General features: G+C 44.8%; 1 protein-coding gene across 1 annotated transcript in view; it reads right to left on the bottom strand.

Moving 5' to 3' along the window:
* The window catches only part of PXDN (peroxidasin), a gene marked incomplete in the record, with an annotated part of 235,630 nt that overhangs the window by 27,486 nt on the left and 194,205 nt on the right, over positions 1-13,939 (bottom strand).

Here is a 13,939-nt window from a genome sequence, read left to right on the forward strand (position 1 = left end):
CACGTATCGGGAGTACATACGACATCGGGAGGACTAACTGCACGCGTCTTCAGTATCAAGCTTAAATCTGTCATGGCGGATCTGAAGAGCGGAATGCTTGGAGAAGTGGTGGGCTACTTCGGCATGAAGGAGGATCAGAAACGTGGACCCCCACACTGCCACATCGTGCTGATACTTGCTCCCGCATGACGTTATTTTCCCGGGTGCCGCACAAACAGCTGCACCGAGTGAGATTTAACGAATGAGATTTAACGGATGTTTATATGTATATATCGTTTAAAAGAAAAAAAGCCTTCAATTTCTGATATTTAGCCTTTTGATTTGGGCCTCCCAAATGAAGCCCCGCCCATAGGGCGGGTACCGTTGCTAGTGTGAAAATTTAAAACAAAAATCTCGTATCTGCATCAGGATTGGGATCTTCACCAAAATTGAAATTTTCCCTTGACAGTCACCCAACCAGTCCACCAACTTTCATCTGAATCCGTCCACAATGTTTTGAGATTTTGCAAAATGGGAATGCCATTCAATCCCATTTTGCCTCATCTCGCAATGGTGAAGAATCACTTTAAAAATTCTCAGATCCAGGTCTGGATCCAGATCTTCACCAAAGTCTAATCATTTTATCCTTGTCACATACCCAACCTCTCCACCAAATTTCGTACGAATCCGTCCACAACCTTTTGCGATATCTTGTTCCCAAACAGACAAACAAACAGACAAACCGACAGGGATGAAAACATAACCTCCATCCACCTTCGTTGGCGGAGGTAATAAACCGATGTACGGTACATACATTATGCAAAAAACATGCACACTGCGTATGTGCATATAGAATACATCATGGTTATATACCTTGGATCATTCTAATTGCACTGGGCCATGGACTGACACCCAGGTCTAAGGCCTACCATCTGTAATGCTTCACAAAATGGCAGTGCATGACTTTGATTGTGGGTGGAGCGGGCAAGATGTCCAAATAAAAGCACAAAGGCAGTCCATCGGCTGATCTACACATAATACCGCAATAATGTCAAATTGGATTAATTTTTTTAGAAATCTTTACAAAACAATTAAAATGAAACACAAAAATATCTAATTTATAAGTATTCAGCCCACTAAGTCAATACTTCGTAGAAGCGCCTTTGACAGTGATTATTCTTTAGTATGTCTGTATCAGCTTTGCACATTTGGATTTCGGAAGTTTCTCCCATTCTTCCTTGCAGATTTGCTCAAGCTCTGTCAAGTTGAATGGGGAGCGTTGGTGAACAGCAATCTTCAAGTCTTTACACAGATTAATCAATCTGGGCTTTGTCTGAGCCACTCAAGGACTTTCAGGTTCTTGCTCTGGAGCCATTCCAGTGTTGCGTTGGCTGTATGATTGGGGTCATTGTCCTGTTGCAATGTAAATTCCACAGTCTAAGGTAAATTCCAATGTAGATTCAATGTAGATTCCAATGCCACAGTCTAAGGTCTTTTGCAGTCTAATGCAGGTTCTCCTCAAGGATTTGCCTGTATTTGGCTCCATTAATTGTTCCCTCTATCCAAACAAGTCTCCCAGTCTCTGCTGCTGAAAAGCATCCCCATAACATGATGCTGCCACCACCATGCTTCACGGTAGGGACGGTGTTAGATGGGTGATGAGCTGTGCTCCGTTTCTGCCAGACGTTGTGCTTTGCATTCAAGCCAAAGAGTTCACTTTTCGTTTCATCAGACCACAAAATATTTTGCCTCATGCTCTCAAAGTCTTTCACATGCCTTTTTGCACATTTGCACAAGCAAGTTTCAAATTCTACCTGAGTTCCTCTACAGCTGTGACGACATTCAGAAGTAGTACATACATGAGAATACCAATGCTACACACGCCTCGGCCACCGGACCAGTTTAATTGCTTATTGGCAAATCATCAGCGACAACGCAGACAGAAACGCGCACCATCGAGGCTCCCAAGCATATACCACATGCAAACGCCAAAAGCAGTCAACATATAAATGAAAACAAGACTACATCCCATCTCTCACCTGTGACTGAAGGGAATAACCAATTACACGAGGTTTGACGCCAGATGCAAGGATCATTTAAGGTGCTCATTAATAGGAGTACCCATATGTTCACTCCATTTTCCTCCAGTTTGCAGAAATCTCAACAAGTACTATAGCTAGTGATTGGTCCATTCAAAGTCATAGCATGCAGCATGTAGCGTGCAATGCATTATGACTTTGTGCAAAACAGTTGAAAATTCACACAAGTTCAGAGTACGAGTCATAAATCATCTGGTCCCGAATTTGCTTGAAAATAAACACTGCTGTCTGAGGATTCTCTGCACTGTGGTTATTTTAATCACAACGCAAATTGGGCATCATTATAAAGGCTATTTCCCTGGATATCTCACTATCTATTCACCATTGTGACTGTGCTAAATTACAAACCTTGGACATCCACCACGCTAACCATTCGAGGTTTGGAGAGTGGAAGTTTTTGGTCTCCCAGGAGCTGAGCACAGGCTTTAGTCCCATGGAACTGCTGCCCTACATTTACCTTCCTGCCATTATGCAGGTCAACAGCAAACAACAAAAGTTATATTGCAGGGTTCCTCCGGGATATGGGAGATAGGTGGATGGACTGTCAGATAAAAAGTTGGTGATTTTTGAAGGAAGCTGGAGAGATAGGGACTGCTGCTGACTGCTGTTGCTACCCTTGCTACGATGAAGTACTACTTCCCTCAACAAACCCACACCTGCTCACAATCCCAAAATCCAGCCAGGCTGGATCACACCATATTCTCCCGAGTGTGGGTTCATCTCCAGTGTCTATTGTCTCATCCTCCTCACAGCAGTTTCAAATGTATTTCTCATCACGACCTCATGCACTCACTTGTGTCTCTTCCAATCCAGAATCTACATCCACAACTTCTTCAGACTCTTTGCCATTCCCATTTTGTTCCTCTCTGGGCAACTGATTTTCGTTTTTATGTTATTGCCCCTTTTATCTTTGCCTATCTAAACCCAACACCATACCCCAATACCCTTTGATAGTCTGTAAATCCACTGCCATTTGTAAATCCACTTTCTTGTGGGATCGGCCAGAGGGAAGTTTTGGCCCAAGTCTTTCACAAACCAGGTGGATATGCCCAACGTTCAACTGCAGCCAATTTGGGCAATCATTTTGAACCTGGCCATACATAGTGCCAGCCATAAGTCACCTATTTTTTATGAATGACACATCATTAACGTCTACTAAATAATGTTAGCAGACAGGACACCTGGGTTAACTTCCCACCGAGGGACAAGGTACTTTGTGTTGCAATGCAGTGCCATGCCTGTGAAACACTAATCCAACAATTTATCGTCAGGTCGGAAAATGAACCCAGATTAGACGGCATCTGCATGATCCTGTAAAACTAAATCAATAAACTGTTTTCGAAAACAACAATCGTATTGTCATGGGAATGATCCTTAGGGGTTAATAAAACTGTTTAGTATAACACTAGTTATCTCTTAGCATTTGTTTAAATTAGCGTGACATGGCCTACTATTTGTGCAATAGATATGTTGTGTATGTGCTGCGATATGTTTGTTTTCCCTACAATCCTGATGTATTTCCCTCTTCAAACCTATGGCTGTGTGTTTTTGTTTTATTTTCCTCTGTTTACTACTACTACTACTGCGTCGAGCTAGCTCGGCATTCCATGACACGTTTCTTCCATTCATCCCTGTCACTCATGGCATTAGGTAGTTCGTTAACCAGACACCCAGTATCATTTGTAAGCTGATCTATACATGTTTTCGCAGGTCTCCCTGGTGCCTGTTTGCCATGAGTTGGTAACCAAAGTAAAACATCGCTTGCGAGCTCATCTTTGTTTCTCCAGCAGTGCCCAGCGAATCTTAATCTGCGTTGACGTATGGTTACACTGATTGGTGGGATTTTTGCATTCAATTCATATTTTGTGGGGTGCTCTTTCCATGAGATGTTAAGGGCTGCTCTGAGCATGCGAGTGTGTGCACCATTCAGGGCCTTTTCTCGTGACGATGTCAAGGTCCATGTAATTGCCCCATATACAAGAACTGATTCAACAGCTGCTCTAAAGAAGTTTCGTTTCAGCTCTATTGGAAGCGCAGATTTCCAAATCTTGCCTAGACTGTTTAAAGCTCCCCAAGCCTTTCCAAGTTTGATGTTGACTTGAGACTCCTCTGTTTAAATGTCCTAAAAAAGTGCATACAAGAGTGTTAAAGCTGATAATTAGCCTCACCACAGGAGCTGATTGTCGGGCGAATCAGCATTGAGAAAGTTGGCAATTGGCTATACCACGGGAGCTCACGCAGCATGGCACTAGGTTTTGTAGGTTATCTCATGCGCGATTGAGAGTTGGCAACTGCACGCGGAGAGAGACATTTTGCCGCTGCACTCGGTTAGAGAGAGAGAGACAGTTTGCCGCTGCACTCGGTTAGAGAGAGAGAGACAGTTTGCCGCTGCACTCGGTTAGAGAGAGAGAGAGACAGTTTGCCGCTGCACTCGGTTAGAGAGAGAGAGAGACAGTTTGCCGCTGCACTCGGTTAGAGAGAGAGAGACAGTTTGCCGCTGCACTCGGTTAGAGAGAGAGAGACATTTTGCCGCTGCACTCGGTTAGAGAGAGAGAGACAGTTTGCCGCTGCACTCGGTTAGAGAGAGAGAGACAGTTTGCCGCTGCACTCGGTTAGAGAGAGAGAGACAGTTTGCCGCTGCACTCGGTTAGAGAGAGAGAGACAGTTTGCCGCTGCACTCGGTTAGAGAGAGAGAGACAGTTTGCCGCTGCACTCGGTTAGAGAGAGAGAGACAGTTTGCCGCTGCACTCGGTTAGAGAGAGAGAGACATTTTGCCGCTGCACTCGGTTAGAGAGAGAGAGACAGTTTGCCGCTGCACTCGGTTAGAGAGAGAGAGACAGTTTGCCGCTGCACCCAGAGAGAGACTGACTGTTTCTTCCTTTTATTACAAGAGTACAAAAAATCAGTTATGTTCAGTCATAAAGAAACAAAACACAATAAAAATGGTCTCAAGGAAAAATTATTATCAAATCATCATCATCAAGTGTGCATATGACATCATTAAAAACCCACTTTTCTTTAAAACATGTTAAATTCTTGTTCATTTTTAAAAACCGGTATTCTAGCTTTAGTCTTGCATTTACAAGAGCCTTAAGGGTGAGCAGTACATCATATGTCGAGTCAGAAGCGTTTCCCATTTTTTTCTTCCTGGATTTATAAATTGCAAACTTGGCCTGGCCAATTAAAAAATTCATTAAAACCACATTCCTAAGGGAAGACGGTCCTAAAACACCATGAATAAAAACATTGTGATTGAAGAGGGAACCAAGCTTCACAAAGCGTTCCTGAAGGAATGTAAAAAGAGGTTGCAATCGTTCACACTCAAGGTATATATGCGGTAGGGTTTCAATGGATGCACAGAAAGGGCATAGATTAGAGTTAGCAGTAGAAAACCGGTTCAGTAAAACATTATAAGGTAAAATCCAGTGTACAAGTTTCCATTGAATATCTCCAACATACTTTGGAGTAGGCAAGAGATAAAAACTTCGCCAATTGGGGCAATTGGGGGGTATTGGGGGTAAAACATCCCGCCATCGAAACCTCGGGTGCTCAGAAAATGTTTTTGCGTATAAAATTTTAACGTACGCGTTGTACAAAGTTTTCTTTGGAAAGGCGGGAAGGGATAATGCAGTATCATCAGGGCTGTTCAGGCCAGGGGACAGATTAAGTGGTGGGCTGAAGACTAGGAGTTTGGGGAAGTCACCCGCTGTTTCCTCGGGGGAAGGGCCAAGTTCCTCGCAGGTATTACGATACGTTGTGGATATCCCTTGAAGGAACCGAGAGATGATCCTGACAGATTTTATTCCGGTTTTTTGTGCCACAGCGGCAGCACTCAGCCGGCAGCTCCCAGACTCTGCCATGAGGTCTTTCACTCGCAGCAGCTTGGCATCAACAAAACGTTGAACGAGTCCCCTATTATTCAAGCTGTTTTCCAGGAAGGGGTTGTAGCATAGGGGCTCATTCAACAACATTTCCATGTTGTATGTTGCCATTTCACGGGAAAAGGACAGGGCTTGCCAGGCGTTCATCACCCCTTGGTAAAAGGTGGGCAGCAAGGATGAATCGATTTGATGAGGGTTCATCAAGAAAAGTTCTCGGTCGTAACCCAGCTTGCATGTAAGTTGCAATATGCAGTTAGCCAGAGGCCTCCAGAGTAGGGCTTCATCTCCATATACAAGTTGGCGCACGATATGAAGCCGGAAGACCATAATCCGGCTGCGGATATCAATAAGACCTTGGCCACCTTCAGTGAGTGGTAAGTATGCCACGGGGGGGTTGGAGCCAGTGTTTCCCGCTCCAGAAAAAGTCGACAATGCTCTTTTGCAGTGTAATAAGAAGGCTCCCGGGCGGTTGTAGGCATATCATCTTATGCCATAGCATAGAGGCGACAAGATTGTTAATGACGAGAGTTCTTCCGCGGTACGAAAGTTGAGAAAGAAGTCCTTTCCAGCGGGCCAGTTTTGCCATTACCTTGTCCGGTAATCCCACCCAGTTCTGCTGCTCAAAGGTGTTGTCTCCTAGGAAAATACCGAGGTATTTAATGCCACTTTTCTGCCAGTTCACTCCTCCTGGTAGGACAATTGGCGGGCAATCTCCAGGTCCTATCCAAAGGGCTTCACTCTTCTTCCAGTTTACCTGGCGTGAACAAGCCTGACAATATGTCTTTAGTGCCTGAGCCACCGCAGTGACGTCAGCACTATTTTTTATATAAATACAGACATCATCTGCATAGGCAGAGACTTTTAGCGGTGTGGTAAGAATTGATCCAGTGAAGCCAGAAATGTGCGTACGTAATTGGAGCAGAAGAGGTTCGATGGCAAGAGAGTATAAAAGTCCAGATAGCAGGCAACCTTGCCGTACTCCCCGTTGTACAGCAATGGGGCTACACAATACTTGATTAATTTTAAGAACACTGGATATATTACAATACAAAAGTTTAACGTACGAGATAAAAATAGGTCCAAACCCAAAATTCTCTAAAACTCTAAAAAGGTACATGTGGTCAATACAGTCAAAGGCTTTTCCTTGGTCAATGAAAAACAGACCAACATTCATATTAAAGTTGTTACAAAACCGAATGGTATCACGGATAAGAAAGATATTATTAAAAATAGTACATCCAGGAATACAAAAGGATTGATGTTCTCCTATTAGTACATTCATAAAAGGTTTCATTCGATTAGACAAGGCTTTGGCTAAAATTTTATAATCCATACATAAAATAGAAATAGGACGCCAGTTCTCTATAAGTTGAGTGTCCGCTTTCTTCGGAATTAAGGTGGTGACTGCTCTCCGGCAACTCCACGGCAGTTGTCCATCCTCTAAACATTCATTCAATACCCGCAGTAGGTGAGGTCCAATGGCGTCCCAAAAAAACTGGAAAAATTCACTAGTCAGCCCATCCAGTCCAGGGGCTTTATCAGGTTCCAAGGCCTTCAAGGCAGCGGTGAGCTCAGGTAACCTAAGAGGATCCTCCAACTGCTGCTTCTGATCCTCCGCCAATGTTGGAAGGTTAGAAACAAGTTCCGATATTGCATCCTGGTTAATGTCATGCCGCATAAACCGTTGTTTAAAATGTTTCCGGGCACATTCCCTGATTCTGCCATCTTCATAAAGGAGTTCCCCATCATGGAGCAAGCGTGTAATCATTGACGAAGAGGCCCCCCTTTTAAGGCTGAAGAAGAATTTGGTTGGAGCATCAAGGTCGTGTATGTACCTCATCTTCAGGCGCAATAAAGCATTTTTTGCTCGCCTTTCGGATATGGAATTCAGTAAGGCCGTTTTTCCATGGATTTGTTGCCTCATTCCCTGGTAGCTCACACTTGCAGTTCCCTGAAGCTGTTCCTGTAATTCCAGGATTTCATCTTCAAGTAAGGTTGTGGTTTTTCTTTCCTCTTGAACACCATACGCACGATATTGTTGGCAGAACAGTCTGATGTGCGTTTTGGCATTATCCCACCATTGTCTGAGGTTTGAGAAATTCCCTTGGGAGGCAACCAGAATATTCCAAATTTCCGGAAAAATGTCCTTAAAGGTACTATCATCAAGTAAGTTGTTATTAAATTTCCAAAAAGCACTCTTGTGTTTCGGGCAGGGGGCAGAAATTTTGAGAAATGTTGCGCTGTGGTCCGAGAATCCTGATGGGCAAATTTTGGATGACAGAACGAGGTGTTCAAGTGGAGGATTAATATAAAACTTGTCCAAGCGAGCAAGTACAATATTACCCTGAATGCATCGACACCATGTGTATTGCCTGATTGATGGGTGCTGTACCCGCCATATATCTGTCAAATTCATTTGTTTTAAAAATTTGGTGAGAGGGATTGTGGAGGCAGGATGGGGCTCTGCACTGTTCCTGTCTAGTTGGGGTTGGAGGGTGCAGTTAAAATCTCCACCAATACAAACATGATTGTCTTGGTTTTTTAGGGCGTTTTGGCTGTCGAGGGACGTTAGGTGCGTCCCAAGGGCATTAAAAAAAACTCGCCAAGCTACAGGCGTACTTGGGGCATAGATATTAAAAATAGTATAGAATTTTCCACAGTAGTGGAATTCTAGGGATGCTAGGGATCCCTTGTGTATTTCGTCGAATTTAAGCGATGAAGGCGAAAAGGAGGGGCTAAGAATTATTGCGACACCGCCTTTGCGGGAGTCACCGTTACTAAAGAAGGACAGGCCGGGGAAGAGCCTACACCACTCTGCGACACAGCAGTCGTTGGCATGGGTCTCTTGTAAGAGGGCAATGTCAACTTTCTTCTGTAATAGAAAATCCCTTACTTGAACTTTACGGACAGAGCTACATCCTCCGTTAATATTCAAGCTACAAATGGAAAAACTCATTACAGCTATAAGGAGGAGTGACCACCACTCAATTTTTTGATAGCAGTTCATTCTTAGCTTTTTGCAACCACTTCTTTAAACGGTGACGTTGGGAGGAATTGAAATAAAAAACGTGGGGCCGTTTTACCATCAGTCTAGCGGAATGTATAAAATCAGGTAGCTCCGGAAAAAAGGTTTTATAACAACATTCCTTTTTCGGAATGTGTCCTTAAGAAACCTTTTTATCTCGGAGGGAGGGATTGGAGGGGTTTCTTCTTCCTTAAGGCTACCACATTCACTAACAGAGTCATCTATATCAGATGGCTCAGATGGTGTGTCACACTGGTTTTCATCATTTATCTCCTCACCGTCATCACATCCCTCCACGTTATCGGATGGGGCATAGTCCATAGAGGGAGGGGATGGGGAGGGAGAGAAATGAGCCATCTTCAGGGGAGGCGGGGGAGGGGGGGGGGGTACTAATTTTTGCGGTTCAACCATATCAGTTTCTAGGTCAGTAGACAAGGGCGAGGATTCATCCACATCTATGTCCTCCAATACCGAGAAACGATTTTCTGTGACGAGGGACAAATCTAGGGCAGAGAGGAGGGGCTGTCGGTTTTCAGTTGTAGGTTTTTTAAAGAGATGACCGTTTTCATCTGTTGTTTGCAGATGTCTTTTTCCTTTTGGGCAGACTAATTGAAACTCGTCCTGGTTAGTGGGAAGAGATTGCAAGGGTTTGGGGGGAGGGGGGGGGGAGGGAGGACGTGATCATCGGGAGGGGATTACCATCGGCTACCACGGCGAGAGAGGTAGGATCAGTTATAGCAGGCAACAAGCTGTGATTGGACGATGTCGCCTGGGGGGTGAGATCTATCGTTAACAGGAGATGGCTGCAATTAGATCCTTCAGTAGAGGGAGGGGCCCCTGTTTCAAGGGGAGGGGAAGGGGGTACGGCGGGGGGGTTTGGATTGGTGGTAAGAGGGCTTGGGTCGGTGGTGGACAGATTGGGATCAGTGGTGGTAAGGCTTGGGTCGATGGTGGGAAGGTTCGGGTCGGTGGTGGGAGGGCTTGGTTCGGCGGCGGGAGGGCTTGGTTCGGTGGTGGGAAGGCTTGGGTCAGTGGTGGAAGGGTTTGGACCGGTGGTGGGAAGGTGGGGGGGGTTGCTTATTCCCGGTTCGGAGGGGAGGTTGCACTTGTGGAGAATTCTCTTTTCGGGGGCAGTCATGCTTAACATGCCCAAATTGTCCGCAGCCAAAACATTTTAGAACGTTGGTGGACACGTACACTGTATATTCGTTCTGTTGATGTTTTAATTTTATTATAAGGTTTAAATCCTTCTGGGAATTTTTTAAAATCATAAACACTTGCCGCCGGAATGAAACCACGTGCCTTAAATCGTTGTTTCGTGACCCAAAGGGAATCATGGAGATACGAGACACGATGGTACCGTATCGGGACAACTCTTTAATTAGTACATCGTCGGATACAAATGGGGGGCAATTTGATATCACGACTTTTATCGCTGGGCTATCTAGTGGGGAAATTATAACAAATAAATCTGGATCGATTGTCAAACCCTGTTCGACAATTTGTGGGACACAATCCACATCGGACAAAAAAAATAACGATCCGCTTGTTCATCCGCGAAGCGGCAACAACCTTGTCGATCCCGACAACACGACCGGTTGCGAGGACAACGTCCTCGACACTAACCTCACGTTCCGGAGGTACACAAAAGAACCCGTGCTTACGGGTCAGGCTCTGAAAGGCCGTAAATCGAGATAGTGCAGCTGCCATGCTGGAACAGCTGCACTTACAACCCCTCCCCAACTCGGGGAGGGTGAATATATAATATAATCTTCCCTACCCGAACTCCGGGAATGGGAAGTAATCAGACCTCTCCGATTTCCCTAACTTCGGAAAAGGGAGGCAACACAACAAACTGAAGGAAAGATAAACGAAAGGAAAAAAAGGAAATAGAGGTTTAAGATGAAGGAGCAAACACCGATCGGGCGACGCCCAAAAACGGCGAACCCTTACCAGCGATCACCCTGTGCTCTCCGGCTCTCTCTCCCGTCTCAACGTATATGGGAATCACCAGGAAGACTCCACGAACAGGCACAAGGACACGGAGGGGGGGGGGGGGAAAGGGGGGGGGGATGGAGCAACAACACAGAGCACTCACAGGCCTCCACAAGCAGACGCCATGACAGTACAACCAGCATACAAACGGCCAGCAGGTGGCGACAAAGAGAGAGAGAGGGAGAGAGAGACAATTTGCTGCTGCACTTGGAGAGAGAGACTCACCTGGAGAGATACGGTTTGCTGCTGCACCTGGAGCGAGAGAGAGCAAGAGCGAGAGCGAGAGCGAGAGCGAGAGCGAGAGAGAGAGAGAGAGACGAGAGAGAGAGACAGTTTGCTGCTGCACTCAGAGAGAGACATTTGCGAGTGAGAACAACCGATATGTCAAACTCTGCTCCAGGACTCCAGCACAGCTTGCCTCCTGGTTTGAAAGCAAACTCTTGGCATTTTTGTGCGTAGTCTTCCCTGTACTGTATATTTGTACTACTATAAGAACCGTTAAGAAATCTGTGACGTTTGGCTTGTTCAAGGGCGGTAAGGGTTAAATGGGTTTCGTTACCGATTTATTTTTTACATCCTGGTTGTTATTGCTTCATGTAATTCTTCTCCCGTGCCATTTACTTGTTAAATAAATATACCTGGTCTTGGGGTTGGATTCTGCTCATGGTGATCTCATTTGGTGATTTCCGTGTCATTAGACCAGCCGGCTCATCCAGGCCAGGCTGCACTCACAACCTACAGTTACTCAGCCAGATTCGGAAGGTCGCAAATGCCTATTGGCACATCACTTGGTTAATTACACGATCCCGAGTATTGCAACATGACAAACAGGCCTGGGGACTTGCCCGGTGCTGCGAACTTAGCTGGTGGTTGCAGTCCTTTTGACATGACCCACGGAAACTCGAACTGGGTAACCGGAATGGGCCATGGCTATAACAGTATCAATCATACTTATTTATGAAAAAAATGGTTTTTTTCCACATAAAGCTGGTTTTAGTTTAAACGAGAACGACACTCTTTGACGTAACGACATCGACCGATATGCCTCTGCCCACATTATTACATCATTATACATACCTGTACCACGTTTTAATTTAAATCCCTTCAGTTGTTCACAAGTTACCACATTTTTACCTGACATGACTACTGACCTTTGACCCCAAAATGTAATCAGTTCATGTTTACATCATTATACATACCTGTACCACGTTTTAATTTAAATCCCTTCAGCTGTTCACAAGTTATCACATTTCTACCTGACATGACTACTGACCTTTAACCTCTTGACCCCAAAATGTAATCAGTTAATCGTTACATCATTCTGCATATGTGAACCAAGTTTTAATTAGATCACTTTAGCTGTTCTTAAGTTATAGACCTATTACAGACTTTGACCTTTGACCTCTTGACTCCAAATTCTGATCAGTCAACCTATATATAATTACTAGCAGAAGTACCCGGCATTGCCGGGCGGGGGAGGGGAGGGGGAGGGGAGGGGAACGGCGGGGGGGGAGCGAGCCCCTTGGCAAAGCGAGCGATTTTTTTTTTCATAGTGTCATAGCGTCATAGCGTCATAGCGTTCATAGTGTCATAGCGTTCATAGCGTTTCATAGCGCCATAGCGATTTTTTTTTATCATAGCGTCATAGCGTTCATAGCGTCATAGCGTTCATAGCGTCATATCGTTCATAGCGTCATAGCGTTCATAGCGTCATAGCGTTCATAGCGTCATAGCATTCATAGCGTTTCATAGCGATTTTTTTTTTCATAGCGTCATAGCGGTCATAGCGTCATATCGTTCATAGCGTTCATAGCGTGATAGCGTTCATAGCGTTTCATAGCGTCATAGCGATTTTTTTTTTCATAGCGTCATAGCGTTCATAGCGTTCATAGCGTTCATAGCGCCATATCGTGCATAGCGTCATAGCGTTCATAGCGTCATAGCGTTCGTAGCGTCATAGCGTCATCACGTGATCGCTCTGATTGAATCAGCGCCCACCTGCTCTGATTCCGTTGATTCCGTGCGCTGAAATGCGCTGAGGTAAATATGAATAAAAAATATGGATCGTCAAATATTTTGAGTTCGGCCATGTTCGTCCCAGGCTCAATGGCCATGTCTATGCCAAATATCAAGCACGTAAGCCTCTCCGTTTAGGAGTCTATCGGTAACATTACACACACACACACACACACACACAAACTGTGTTTTATATATATAGATACATACCTATTACAAGTTTGAATTTGATCACTTCAGCCATTCTCAAGTTACAGACCTATTACAGACTTTGACTTTTGACCCTAAAGTCTAATCAGTTAATCTTTACATCATTAGACATACCTGTACCAAGTTTGAATTAGATCACTTTCGCCGTTCTCAAGTTATGGACATATTACTTTGGTGAAACACCTTACTGAAAGTACTGAAGTGAAACGCCTTACTTCGGCCCAGCCACTGTTAATGTAAAAACCGAGGCCACTGTCTACTTCACTAAACTTCTACTTGTGTACTTGACTTGACTGTCTACTTGACTGTCCACTGGCTACTTGACTGCTTCGTGAATTATAAATTTGGCAGTGTTTCGTGGTTTTCCTCACCGCTGTGAGAGGTGAGCACATGAGGTGAGAAAAGCGTGTGATAAAGATGCTGCACCATAATCATCTATACTGTAATCACCGCTGAGAGGTGAGGTAGCACGAGGTGAGGAAAGCATGTGACAAAGATGGAATGTAGTATTCATCAATATTGTATTCACCTCAGTATCCTCAACGACCAAGGGAAAAACGACGAGTGAGGGGAACGTGGGAGTTAAGGCATGAGGTCGACGAGTTAAGGGAAAAACGGGCACACACAATTGGTCAGTGCTGCGACCAATCTACGAGAGAATATTGCTGACATAGCTACAGCCACACAAGCTCTATTTATTAAACTGTAGTCGATTACAGTGAAGTGTTCCTTAC

This window comes from Myxine glutinosa, chromosome 11 (genome assembly GCF_964187855.1).
Source record: "Myxine glutinosa chromosome 11, kmMyxGlut1.1, whole genome shotgun sequence".
Taxonomy (NCBI): Eukaryota; Metazoa; Chordata; class Myxini; order Myxiniformes; family Myxinidae; genus Myxine; species Myxine glutinosa.